This window comes from Lygodium microphyllum, chromosome 16 (genome assembly GCF_053477565.2).
Source record: "Lygodium microphyllum isolate KBCC chromosome 16, Lygodium_microphyllum_v1.1.10, whole genome shotgun sequence".
NCBI classification, from domain to species: domain Eukaryota; kingdom Viridiplantae; phylum Streptophyta; class Polypodiopsida; order Schizaeales; family Lygodiaceae; genus Lygodium; species Lygodium microphyllum.
In genome coordinates, this window is record NC_141150.1 from 149265269 (window position 1) to 149280268 (window position 15000).

Here is a 15000-nt window from a genome sequence, read left to right on the forward strand (position 1 = left end):
GTGGGTGAGGGAGAGGAGCACTACCCTCATACACACCTCTCCTTAAAAGAACGACGCCCTCGTGTTCAATGTGCAAATGAATGGACTTGCACGCAGAGCGGTGTGTTGAGACTCAAAAGTTCGGGGGTCTAAACATGTCTCACTATCAAGACAGCCAGTGTCTGCCCGCTAGACCTAACCTATGACCACAAACTTGGGGGTCTTTGTCGACTCAATATCAAGCCGACCAGTGTCTTCCCACTAGGTGCCATGCCCACTGACTCAATTACAGGTGTGGAGACATGGTCTTATTGACTCAAAGATGATCATCCACTGACTCAATTTACATTTGTGGAATGATCCCAACCTGGCTGACTAGGAAGAGAAACATAATATTGGAAACACATCAATTCAACCATCTGCTGACCAGATTTACAATCACAGAATGGAGAATAACCAAGTTAAAACAAGTTGTGTTCACTTGAAATAACTGAAGGTCCTGACAGTATGAGTGTGCAGAAACTGTCAGTGGACTGAAGAGGCGAGGCGCGTAACTCAGCTGGGAGTGTGCCACGCCATGAATGCAAGGGCCCATGAAGAGGCGCCCTGAGGTTGATGGCCCCAATTGGCCAGATCTGTCAATCCAGTCTGAAAGTGTTTGCGCGAGGTGCGCAGTGATGGCGCACCTCCCCTTAAAAGAACTTGGGCCAGGTAAGCCCAAACTTTCTGATTATGGCCCCAATTGGCCTGATTTGTCAATCCTTGGATCATCTGGTAAAGAAGGCCCCAATTGGCCTGATCTGTCAATCCTTTGTTCAGATAATAGGTGCGTTGTGATGACGCACCTCCCCTTAAAAATAATTGGGCCAGGTACGCCCAATATTTTCGTGTATGCCGCCGTCTTGCGAAGGTGGCATTTTTGTTGGTGCATAAAGCACCCAATAAAGGGGGGATAGCCGTTCGTTTATACTCGTGGCGACGCGAGTCTTCAGCCCTCGTCTTGGCAGCTACATCGCCAATTAACCGAGCAGCAGCCGTTCTTTTATACTCGTGGCGACGCGAGTTTGCAGCTCTTGTGATGACGCCTCCAGCGCCACGTGCAATAGGACTTGCCGTTCGTTTATACTCGTGGCGACGCGAGTTTCCAATCCTTATAATGACGCATAAAGCGCCCATTGAAGAGGAACTAGCCGTTCGTTTATACTCGTGGCACCGCGAGTGTTGGACTGCTCTCCTCGCAGCTTGCACATAAGCCATTCTTTTATACTCCTGGCGACGGGAGATCTTTATCCTTCGAAGATGTACTCGATTCAAGTACCAAATAGTAACTGGATAAATGGCCGTTCGTTTAGGCTCCTGGCTCAGGGAGCTTGGTGTCTTTTCAGGCTGAACCTGAGAAGTGCCCGTTTCTTTATTCTCCCGCGGCAAGGAGTCTTCTAGGTAAGATGTGCCCGTTCGTTTATTCTCCCGCGGCAAGGAGTCTTCAAGGTAAGATGTGCCCGTTCGTTTATTCTCCCGCGGCAAGGAGTCTTCAAGGTAAGATGTGCCCGTTCGTTTATTCTCCCGCTGCAAGGAGTCTTCAACATAATGTGAAGGAAAGTTGTCCGTTTCTTTATCCTCCTGGCACAGGGAGTCTATGAACAGATCTTCAATAAGCATAGCCATTCGTTTACCCTCCTGGCAGAAGGAGCCTTCGAAAAGATAATCAATATGCATAGCCATTTCTTTATCCTCCCGGCACAAGGAGTCTTCATTTTGACATGTGGCCATTCGTTTACCCTCCTGGCGCAAGGAGCATTCGAAAATATCATCAATCTGCATAGCCATTTCTTTATCCTCCCGGCGCAAGGAGTCTTCAACACAAACTGTTACCGTTCGTTTATCCTCCCGGTATAAGGAGTCTTCCACATAACCTGTGGCCGTTCGTTTATCCTCCCGGCTAAAGGAGTCTTCCACATAAACTGTTGCCGTTCGTTTATCCTCCCGGCTAAAGGAGTCTTCTATATAACCTGTGGCCGTTCGTTTATCCTCCCGGCTAAAGGAGTCTTCATCATCCACTATCGCCGTTTCTTTATTCTCCCGGCTAAAGGAGTCTTCACAAGAAGATGTCGCCGTTTCTTTATTCTCCCGGCCAAAGGAGTCGTTTAATTGTAGCTCATGGTGAAGGACCGTATCTTTATCCTCCTGGGTCAAGGAGTGAAGGAATGTGTCCTCAATCTCTTCTATGGCCCGTTCTTTATCCTCCTGGGTCAAGGAGTCAAGGAATGTGTTCTCAATCTCATATAACGGATACTCTTCAAACGCGACCATGACCTCCAGCAGCCCGACAATACCAAAGGGAGGGTCACCAATCCGCGAACTCGCATCCGGCTCCGTATGGCCCCTTTTTCCCTTGAGGGATTCACCCCATCGCGGCATAAACTGGTCCATGTCGGTCTCCTTCCACAGTAGGATTTCATCATCTGAACTTGGGAGCTCGGTTTCTGCCTTCACCTCTTCGAACCTGACGATGGCCTCCAGCAGCCCGATGCTACCAAAGGGAGGGTCACCAATCCGCGAACTCGCATCCGGCTCCGTATGGCCCCTTTTTCCTTGGCGGGCTTCACCCCATCGCGGCATAAACTGGTCCATGTCGGTCTGTTGTGAGGATATACAGACCGCTCTCCCTTGTTGACGATTATATTCCTGATCTGCTTCTTCTTCTTCTTCTTCTTCTTCTTCTTCTTCTTCTTCTTCTTCTCCTTCTTCTTCTTCTTCTTTTTCTTCCTCTTCTTCTTCTTCTTCTTCTTGTCTTCTGGCCGTTCGTTTATTCTCCCGGCTCAAGGAGTCTTCATGGATGTCAGCGTGGAATGTGGCCGTTCGTTTATCCTCCCGGCTCAAGGAGTCTTGATATTGTGGTCTGGCCGTTCGTTTATCCTCCCGGCTCAAGGAGTCTTCACCTTGTGATCTGGCCGTTCGTTTATCCTCCCGGCTCAAGGAGTCTTCATTCTGTGATCTGGCCGTTCGTTTATCCTCCCGGCTCAAGGAGTCTTCATGGATGTCAGCGTGGAATATGGCCGTTCGTTTATCCTCCCGGCTCAAGGAGTCTTCACCTTCTGATCTGGCCGTTCGTTTATCCTCCCGGCTCAAGGAGTCTTCATATTGTGGTCTGGCCGTTCGTTTATGCTCCCGGCTCAAGGAGTCTTCAAATCTAAATGGAACATGCGAGTACGAAATCGACTGCATGCCATAGGGAAAGAAAAATGGTTGGGGATGGGCTAAAATTGCCTCATCGACGACATTGCATTGTTCCAGTATCAATCCATCTGATAATAGATACGACTTTGAGGTCGTCTTTTCTTCAGCACATTCTTCTATCAAGACGTCATGAAATAAATAACTAGGCCCACAGGCCACTGGTAAGCATACTGGCGGTTGATGGACCACGGTTTCTTTTATACTCGCCCGTTCCACTACGAGTTCTTCAGGCTGATCTTCTGTCTCTGAATCCGACCCAGAGGTCGCTTGCCATTCATAATAGTCTTCGATTAGCACTCCATCTACCATGTAACTGGGCATACTGGCCCCTTGTATGTAGACTGGAGGCTTCTGGGCCACGGTTTTGTTTATACTCGCCCGTGCCGCTACGAGTTCTTCATGCTGCTTCTGCATAGATGACTCACTGGCGACGACTGATTCATAAAAATTTTCACTTCGGTGTTTTTCGGCCTCAAAACCAGTTTTTTCGGCTTGTTTCTGCTCAAATCGCCGTTTTTCGGCCTGAAAACCAGTTTTTTCGGCTTCTTTTTGCTCAAATCGCCGTTTTTCGGCCTGAAAACCAGTTTTTTCCACTTTTTTCACATAAAAAGTTTGATTTTGCCGTTTTTTGGCCTCATTTTTGGACCAGTGAGTCAAAATTTTGTGTTTTTCAGCATAAAACTGCTTATTTTGCAGTTTTTCGGCCTCTTTTTCAGGCCTATCCACACTTTTGTGCTCATTTTTCACTTTTTCTGCACCTTTCTTCTTTTTACCCATCCTACTTTGCCCAGGCTCACTCACCCGGGGGTTCATTACGCACCAGCCGAGGAGTTTGCTCTGATACCAAGTGTGACGACGACCCCTCGGTGCCGTCTTTGGGTAGGCAACACCCACCCTATGGAGCCTGCCTCATGAGGGATCACCCTCTATTCGGTAGCCCCACAGCAATGCGGAAGCGTTTTTGGAGGTAACACGGAACGCGACACGGAACGCGTCACGGAAAACCGCAGGTAACACGTAACGGGCAAGGTAACACGACACGGAAATGAGGTAACTCGATTTGTATATTATGAAGTGCAACTGAGGCACGAGAATAATTACAAGAAGCCAAAAAGGCTAGAGGGACGAGAAATCACAGATAGAGGGTGGACGCTATCAACGTGCATACCACGACGCCATCATGTGGGTGAGGGAGAGGAGCACTACCCTCATAGGTGTTTTCGGCTCCAACGGCAAGGCATACCTACAAAGCCCGAAATTTTCCTTGGGGGGGGGGGGGGGGGGGGGAATGGCGCCTCGCGACATGGCGTGTTGAGGGGGGGAGGGGGGGCCGAATTTTGGAGGGGGGGGGGGGGGGGCGCCGAATTTTGAAGGTGGGGGGGGGGGGGGGGGGCGAAATTTTGAGGGGGGGTGGGGGGGGGGGAGGGGGGGGGGGGCCGAATTTTTGAGGGGGGGGGGGGGGAGGGGGGGGCCGAAATTTTGAGGGGGGGTGGGGGGGGGGGGGGGGGGGGGGGGGCCGAATTTTTGAGGGGGGGGGGGGGGCCGAAATTTTGAGGGGGGGTGGGGGGGGGGGGGGGGGGGCCGAATTTTTGAGGGGGGGGGGGGGGCGAGGGGGGGGGGTTGGTGTGTGTAGAGAGGGGCCAAATTTTGAAGGGGGGGGGGGGGGGAGGGGGGGGGGCGAATTTTTGAGGGGGGGTGGGGGGGGGGAAGGGGTGGTGTGGTGTGTGTTGAGAGGGGGGGGAGGGGGGGGGGCGAATTTTTGAGGGGGGGTGGGGGGGGGGAAGGGGTGGTGTGGTGTGTGTTGAGAGGGGGGGAGGGGGGGGGGGCGAATTTTGGAGGGGGGGTAGGGGTGGTGTGGTGTGGTGTGTGTTGGGGGGGGGGGGGAGGGGGGCAGAATTTTTGAGGGGGCGTCATGGTGGGTGGGTGGGTGTGTTAAGGGGAGGGGAGCACGTCGCGTCTTGTCATGTCAACACACACCACACCACCCCTCCTCCCCCCCTCAAAAATCCCCCCCCCTCAACACACACCACACCACCCCTCCCCTTCCCCCCCTCCAAATTTCGCCCCCCCCTCAACACACACCACCCCACCCCTCCCCCCCCCCCCTCCCCCAAAAAATTCGCCCCCCCCCCCCAACACACACCACCCCACCCCCCCCCCCCCAAAAAATTCGGCCACCCCCCTCAACACACACCACACCACACCACACCACCCCTCCCCCCCCCCTCAATACACACCTCCCCACCCTTCCCCCCCCCCCTCAACACACACCACACCACACCACACCACCCCTCCCCTTCCACCCCTCCAAATTTCGCCCCCCCCTCAACACACCACCCCACCCCTCCCCCCCCCCTCCAAATTTCGCCCCTTCTCCCCCCCAAAAATTCGCCCCCCCCCCCTCAACACACACCACACCACACCACCCCTCCCCCCCCCCACCCCCCTCAACACACACCACCCCTCCCCGCCCCCAAAAATCCCCCCCCCCCCCCTCAACACACACCACCCCACCCCCCCCCAACACACACCACACCACCCCTCCCCCCCCTCAAAAATTCCACCCCCCCCCCCCCCCCCTCAACACACAAAACACCACCCCTCCCCCCCCCCCTCCAAATTTTGCCCCCCCCCAAACAATTGGCCCCCCCCCAACACACACCACACCACACCACCCCTCCCCCCCCCTCCAAAATTCGCCCCCCACCCCCCTCAACACACACCACCCCACACCTCCCCTCCCCCCCCCAAAAATTCCCCCCCCCCCCCAAAAATTCCCCCCCCCCCCCCCACACACACCACCACATCCCCCCCCCCTCAACACACACCACACCACCCCTCCCCCCCCCCCTCAAAAATCCCCCCCCCCCTCAACACACAAAACACCACCCCTCCCCCCCCCCCTCAAAAATCCCCCCCCCCCAACACACACCACACCACACCACCCCTCCCCCCCCCCCCTCCAAATTTTGCCCCCCCCCCCCCCAAAATTTTGCCCCCCCCCCCCCAAAAAATTGGCCCCCCCCCTCAACACACACCACACCACACCACCCCTCCCCCCCCCTCCAAAATTCGCCCCCCCCCCCCCCCTCAAAAATCCCCCCCCCCTCAACACACACCACACCACACCACACCAACCCTCCCCTTCCCCCCTCCAAATTTCGCCTTCCCCTCAACACACACCACCCCACCCCTCCCCCCCCCCCCAAAAATTCGCCCCCCCCGTCCAAATTTCGCCCCTTCCCCCCCCAAAAATTCGCCCCTCCCCCTCAACACACACCACACCACACCACGCCTCCCCCCCCCTCAAAAATTCCCCCCCCCCCTCAACACACACCACACCACACCACCTCTCCCCCCCCCCTCAAAAATCCCCCCCCCCCTCAACACACACCACACCACCCCTCCCCTTCCCCCCCTCCAAATTTCGCCCCCCCCTCAACACACACCACCCCACCCCTCCCCCCCCCGCCCCCAAAAAATTCGCCCCCCCCCCCCAACACACACCACCCCACCCCCCCCCCCCAAAAATTCGGCCACCCCCCTCAACACACACCACACCACACACCCCCTCCCCCCCGTCCAAAATTTGCCCCCCCCCCCCCCCGCCCCCAACACAAACCACCCCTCCCCCCCCCCAAAAATTCGCGCCCCTCCCCCCCCCCCTCAAAAATCCCCCCCCCACCCCCTCAACACACACCACACCACACCACACCACCCCTCCCCCCCCCCCCAACACACACCACCCCACCCCCCCCCCCCCCCAACACACACCACACAACCCCTCCCCCCCCTCAAAAATTCCCCGCCCCCCCCTCAACACACACCACACCACCCCTCCCCCCCCCCCCTCAAAAATCCCCCCCCCCTCAAAAATCCCCCCCCCCCCCCCCTCAACACACACCACACCACACCACCCCTCCCCCCCCCCTCCACATTTTGCCCCCCCCCCCCCCCAAAAAAAATTGGGCCCCCCTCTCAACACACACCACACCACACCACCCCTCCCCCCCCCTCCAAAATTCGCCCCCCCCCCCCCCCTCAACACACACCACCCCACCCCCCCCCCCCTCAACACACACCACACCACCCCTCCCCCCCCCCCTCAACACACACCACACCACCCCTCCCCCCCCCCCCTCAACACACACCACACCACCCCTCCCCTTCCCCCCCTCGAAATTTCGCCCCCCCCTCAACACACACCACCCCACCCCTCCCCCCCCCCCCCCCGCCCCCAAAAAACTCGCCCCCCCCCCCCCCAACACACACCACTCCACCCCCCCCCCCAAAAAAATTCGGCCACCCCCCTCAACACACACCACACCACACCACACCACCCCTCCCCCCCCCCAAAAATTCAGCCCCCCCCCCCCCTCAATACACACCTCCCCACCCTTCCCCCCCCCCCCCGCCCCCAACACACACCACCCCTCCCCCCCCCCCAAAAATTCGCCCCCCCCCCCTCAATACACACCTCCCCACCCTTCCCCCCCCCCTCAACACACACCACACCACACCACACCACACCACACCACCCCTCCCCTTCCCCCCCTCCAAATTTCGCCCCCCCCTCAACACACACCACCCCACCCCTCCCCCCCCCCCTCCAAATTTCGCCCCTTCTCCCCCCCAAAAATTCGCCCCCCCCCCCTCAACACACACCACACCACACCACACCACACCACCCCTCCCCCCCCCCCACCCCCCTCAACACACACCACCCCACCCCCCCCCCCCCCCAACACACACCACACCACCCCTCCTCCCCCCTCAAAAATTCCCCCCCCCCCCCCCCTCAACACACAAAACACCACCCCTCCCCCCCCCCTCCAAATTTTGCCCCCCCCCCAAAAAATTGGCCCCCCCCTCAACACACACCACACCACACCACCCCTCCCCCCCCCTCCAAAATTCGCCCCCCACCCCCCTCAACACACACCACCCCACACCTCCCCTCCCCCCCCCCAAAAATTTCCCCCCCCCCAACACACACCACCACATCCCCCCCCCTCAACACATACCACACCACCCCTCCCCCCCCCTCAAAAATCCCCCCCCCCCCCCTCAACACACAAAACACCACCCCTCCCCCCCCCCCTCAAAAATCCCCCCCCCCAACACACACCACACCACACCACCCCTCCCCCCCCCCCTCCAAATTTTGCCCCCCCCCCCCAAAAAATTGGCCCCCCCCTCAACACACACCACACCACACCACCCCTCCCCCCCCCTCCAAAATTCGCCCCCCCCCCCCTCAAAAATCCCCCCCCCCTCAACACACACCACACCACACCACACCAACCCTCCCCTTCCCCCCTCCAAATTTCGCCTTCCCCTCAACACACACCACCCCACCCCTCCCCCCCCCCCCAAAAATTCGCCCCCCCCCCGTCCAAATTTCGCCCCTTCCCCCCCCAAAAATTCGCCCCCCCCCCTCAACACACACCACACCACACCCCCCCACACCACGCCTCCCCCCCCTCAAAAATTCCCCCCCCCCCCTCAACACACACCACACCACACCACCTCTCCCCCCCCCCTCAAAAATCCCCCCCCCCCTCAACACACACCACACCACCCCTCCCCTTCCCCCCCTCCAAATTTCGCCCCCCCTCAACACACACCACCCCACCCCTCCCCCCCCCGCCCCCAAAAAATTCGCCCCCCCCCCCAACACACACCACCCCCCCCCCCCCAAAAATTCGGCCACCCCCCTCAACACACACCACACCACACACCCCCTCCCCCCCTCCAAAATTTGTCCCCCCCCCCCCTCCCAAAAAAATTCGCGCCCCCCCCCTCAATACACACCTCCCCACCCCCCCCCTCAACAAACACCACACCACCCCTCCCCCCCCCCCTCAACACACACCACACCACACCACCCCTCCCCCCCCCCCCAAAAATTCCCCCCCCCCCGCCCTCAACACACACCACCCCACCCACCCCCCCTCAAAAATTCCCCGCCCCCCCTCAACACACACCACACCACCCCTCCCCCCCCCCTCAAAAATCCCCTCCCCCCTCAACACACACCACACCACACCACCCCTCCCCCCCCCCCTCAAAAATCCCCCCCCCCCTCAACACACACCACACCACACCACCCCTCCCCCCCCCCCTCAAAAATCCCCCCCCCCCCCCCAACACACACCACACCACACCACCCCTCCCCTTCCCCCCCTCGAAATTTCGCCCCCCCCTCAACACACACCACCCCACCCCTCCCCCCCCCGCCCCAAAAATTCACCCCCCCTCCAAATTTTGCCCCTTCCACCCCCCAAAAATTCGCCCCCCCCTCAACACACACCACACCACACCACCGCTCCCCCCCCCCCTCCAAAATTCGCCCCCCTCCCCCAAAAATTTCCCACCTCTCCCCCCTCAACACACACCACCCCACCCCCCCCCCCAACACACACCACACCACCCCTCCCCCCCCCCTCAACACAAACCACACCACCCCTCTCCTTCCCCCCCACCAAATTCCGCCCCCCCCCTCAACACACACCACCCCACCCCTCCCCCCCCCCCCCAACACACACCACTCCACCCCCCCCCCCCCAAAAAAATTCGGCCACCCCCCTCAACACACACCACACCACCCCTCCCCTTCCCCCCCTCCAAATTTCGCCTTCCCCTCAACACACACCACCCCACCCCTCCCCCCCCCCCCCAAAAATTCGCCCCCCCGTCCAAATTTCGCCCCTTCCCCCCCAAAAATTCGCCCCCCCCCTTCAACACACACCACGCCACACCACCCCTCCCCACCCCCGCCCCCCCCTCAACACACACCACCCCACACCACCCCTCCCCCCCCCCCCTCAACACACACCACACCACCCCTCCCCCCCCCTCAAGAATCCCCCCCCCCCTCAACACACACCACTCCACCCCTCCCCTTCCCCCCCTCAAAATTTTGCCCCCCCCCCTCAACACACACCACCCCACCCCTCCCCCGCCCCCGCCCCCAAAAAATTCGCCCCCCCCCCAACACACACCACCCCACCCCCCCCCCCCCCCAAAAATTCGGCCACCCCCCTCAACACACACCACACCACACCACCCCTCCCCCCCCTCCAAAATTTGCCCCCCCACCCCCCGGCCCCAACACACACCACCCCTCCCCCCCCCCCCAAAAAATTCGCGCCCCCCCCCCTCAATACACACCTCCCCACCCTTTCCCCCCCCCCCCCTCAACACACACCACACCACCCCTCCCCCCCCCTCTAAAAAATCCCCCCCCCCCCTCAACACACACCACCCCACACCACGCCACCCCTCCCCCCCCCCCCCCAAAAATCCCCCCCCCGCCCTCAACACACACCACCCCACCCCCCCCCCCCCTCAAGACACACCACACCACACCACACCACCCCTCCCCCCCCCCCCCCCTCAACACACACCACCCCTTCCCCCCCCCCCCCCCCTCAACACACACCACCCCACCCCCCGCCCCCCCGTCAAAAATCCCCCCCCCCCTCAACACACAAAACACCACCCCTCCTCCCCCCCCCCCCTCCACGTCGCGTCATGGAGGGCGTCATGGAGGGTGGGTGGGTGTGTTAAGGGGAGGGGAGCACGTCGCGTCGTGTCAGGCCATGGGGCGCGGGGGGGGGGGGGGCATTACGTTGGGTGGGTGTGTGTGTTAAGGGGAGGGTGGCACATCGCATCGTGTCGTGTCATGGGGGGGCGGGGAGGGGGGGGATCCCATGGGGGGGGATGTCATGGGGGGGGGGGGGGGGGCGTCGCATCGTGTCATGTCATGGGGGGGGGGGGGGGGGGGGCGCGTCGCATCATGTCGTGTCGTGGGTGGGGGGGCTGGGGTGGGGATGTCATGGGGGGGGGGGGGGGCGCGGCACGTCGCGACATGGTGTGGTGTGTGTTGAGGGGGGAAGGGGGGGGCGCGTCGTGTCGTGTCGTGTCATGGCGGGGCGCGTCGCGTCGCGTCGTGTCATGGGGGCTGGGGGGGATGTCATGGGGGGGCCGAATTTTTGAGGTGGGGGAGGGGGGGGGGTGGTGTGTGTTGAGGGGGGAGGCGAATTTTTGAGGGGGGGATGTCATGGGGGGGGCGCATCGCGTCGTGTCGTGTCATGGGGGATGGGGGTATGTCATGGGGGGGGGAGGGGGGTTGTCATGTTATGTTGGGGAGGGGGCGCGTCGCGTCATGTCGGGGCATGGTGGGGGGAGGGGGCATCGCGACACCCCGCGTCACCCCCCACGACACGGCACACCCCCCCACCCCACCCCACCGCACCCCCCTACGACGCGGCGCCTCCCCCCCACCCCACCTCGAAAAACCCCGCTCCATCCACAGCACCCCACCACCCCTCCAAAAACCAGGCTCGACCCACCGTGCCCCGCCTCACTCCCCCACGACACGGCGCACCCTCCACCCCACCGCACCCCCCCACGATGCCCCCCGCACCCCACCTCCAGAAACCCCGCTCCCTCCACACCACCCCACCACGCCTCCGAAAACCACGCTCGACCCACCCCACCTCGCGTGAGCCCCCCACGACACGGCACACCCCCCACACCCCACCGCACCCCCCCACGACACGGCGCACCCCCCCACCCCCCCTCACCCCACGTCGAAAAACCCCGCTCGACCCACCCAACCCCGCGTCACTCCCCCATGACACGGCACACCCCCCCACCCCACCGCACCCCCCCACGACGCCCCCCCCCCCCCCCCCCCCCCGCACCCCACCTCGAAAAACCCCGCTCCCTCCACGCCACACCACAAATGCCTCCGAAAACCCCGCTCGACCCACTCCACCCCGCGTCACCCCCCCACGACATGGCGCACCCCCCACCCCACCGCACCCCCCAACGACGCCGCCCCGCACCCCACCTCGAAAAACCCCGCTCCCTCCATACCACCCCACCACGCCTCCGAAAACCCCGCTCGACCCACCCCACCTCGCGTCAGTCCCCCACGACACGGCACACCCCCCACACCCCACCTCCGAAAACCCCGCTCGACCCACCCCACCTCGCGTCAGCCCCCCACGACACGGCACACCCCCCACACCCCACCGCACCCCCCCACGACGCGGCGCATATCCCCCCCCCCCCCCGCACCCCACCTCGAAAAACCCCACTCGACCCACCCAACCCCGCGTCACTCCCCCAGGACACGGCGCACCCCCCCACCCCACCGCACCCCCCCACGACGCGGCACATATCCCCCCCCCCCCCCGCACCCCACCTCAAAAAACCCCACTCGACCCACCCAACCCCGCGTCACTCCCCCAGGACACGGCGCACCCCCCCACCCCACCGCACCCCCCCACGACGCGGCGCATATCCCCCCCCCCCCCGCACCCCACCTCGAAAAACCCCGCTCGACCCACCCCACCCCGCGTCACCCCCCCACGACACGGCGCACCCCCCCACCCCACCGCACCCCCCCACGACGCCCCCCCCGCACCCCACCTCGAAAAACCCCGCTCCCTCCACGCCACACCACCACGCCTCCGAAAACCCCGCTCGACCCACCCCACCCCGCGTCTCCCCCCCACGACACGGCGCACCCCTCCACGACGCCCCCCCCCGCACCCCACCTCGAAAAACCCCGCTCCCTCCACACCACCCCGCCACGCCTCCAAAAAACCGCGCTCGACCCACCCCACCCCGCGTCACGGCGCACCCCCCACCCCACCGCACCCCCCCACGACGCCCCCCCCCCACCCCACCTCGAAAAACCGCGCTCCATCCACAGCACCCCACCTCTCCTCCAAAAACCCCGCTCGACCCACCCCACCCCGCGTCACCCCCCCACGACACGGCGCACCCCCCCACCCCACCGCACCCCCCCACGACGCCCCCCCCGCACCCCACCTCGAAAAACCCCGCTGCCTCCATGCCACACCACCACGCCTCCGAAACCCCGCTCGACCCGCGTCACCCCCCCACGACACGGCGCACCCCCCCACGACGCCCCCCCCGCACCCCACCTCGAAAAACCCCGCTCCCTCCACAGCACCCCGCCACGCCTCCGAAAACCCCGCTCGACCCACCCCACCCCGCGTCACCCCCCCACGACACGGCGCACCCCCCCACCCCACCGCACCCCCCCACGACGCCCCCCCCGCACCCCACCTCGAAAAACCCCGCTGCCTCCACGCCACACCACCACGCCTCCGAAACTCCGCTCGACCCGCGTCACCCCCCCACGACACGGCGCACCCCCCCACGACGCCCCCCCGCACCCCACCTCGAAAAACCGCGCTCCCTCCACAGCACCCCACCTCTCCTCCCAAAACCCCGCTCAACCACCCCCACCCCGCGTCACCCCCCACGACGCCCCCCCGCACCCCACCTCGAAAAACCCCGCTCCCTCCACAGCACCCCACCTCTCCTCCAAAAACCCCGCTTGACCACCCCAACCCCGCGTCACTCCCCCATGACACGGCGCACCCCCCCACGACGCCCCCCCCGCACCCCACCTCGAAAAACCCCGCTCCCTCCACACCACCCCGCCACGCCTCCAAAAAACCGCGCTCGACCCACCCCACCCCGCGTCACGGCGCACCCCCCACCCCACCGCACCCCCCCACGACGCCCCCCCCCACCCCACCTCGAAAAACCGCGCTCCATCCACAGCACCCCACCTCTCCTCCAAAAACCCCGCTCGACCCACCCCACCCCGCGTCACCCCCCCACGACACGGCGCACCCCCCCACCCCACCGCACCCCCCCACGACGCCCCCCCCGCACCCCACCTCGAAAAACCCCGCTGCCTCCACGCCACACCACCACGCCTCCGAAACCCCGCTCGACCCGCGTCACCCCCCCACGACACGGCGCACCCCCCCACGACGCCCCCCCGCACCCCACCTCGAAAAACCCCGCTCCCTCCACAGCACCCCGCCACGCCTCCGAAAACCCCGCTCGACCCACCCCACCCCGCGTCACCCGCCACGACACGGCGCACCCCCCCACAACGCCCCCCCCCCCCCCCGCACCCACCTCGAAAAACCCCGCTCCCTCCACGCCTCCGAAAACCCCGCTCGACCCACCCCACCCCGCGTCACCCCCCCCACGACACGGCGCACCCCCGCACCCCACCTCGAAAAACCCCGCTCCCTCCACAGCACCCCGCCACGCCTCCGAAAACCCCGCTCGACCCACCCCACCCCGCGTCACCCCCCACGACACGGCGCACCCCCCCACCCCACCGCACCCCCCCACGACGCCCCCCCCGCACCCCACCTCGAAAAACCCCGCTGCCTCCACGCCACACCACCACGCCTCCGAAACCCCGCTCGACCCGCGTCACCCCCCCACGACACGGCGCACCCCCCCACGACGCCCCCCCGCACCCCACCTCGAAAAACCGCGCTCCCTCCACAGCACCCCGCCACGCCTCCGAAAACCCCGCTCGACCCACCCCACCCCGCGTCACCCCCCCACGACGCCCCCGCGCACCCCACCTCGGAAAACCCGCTGCATCCACACCACCCCACCCCACCTCGAAAAACCCGCTGCATCCACACCACCCCACCCCGCGTCACGGCACACCCCACCGCACCCCCCCTCGACGCGGCGCATCCCCCCCGCACCCCACCTCGAAAAACCCCGCTCCATCCACACGACCCCGCCACGCCCCCAAAAACCCCGCTCGACCCAGCCCAGCCCGCGTCACCCCCCCACGACACGGCGCACCCTCCACCCCACCGCACCCCCCGACGACGCGGCGTATCCCCCGCGCACCCCACCTCCAAAAACCCCGCTCGACCCACGGCACATCACCTCACCCCCCCACGACATGGC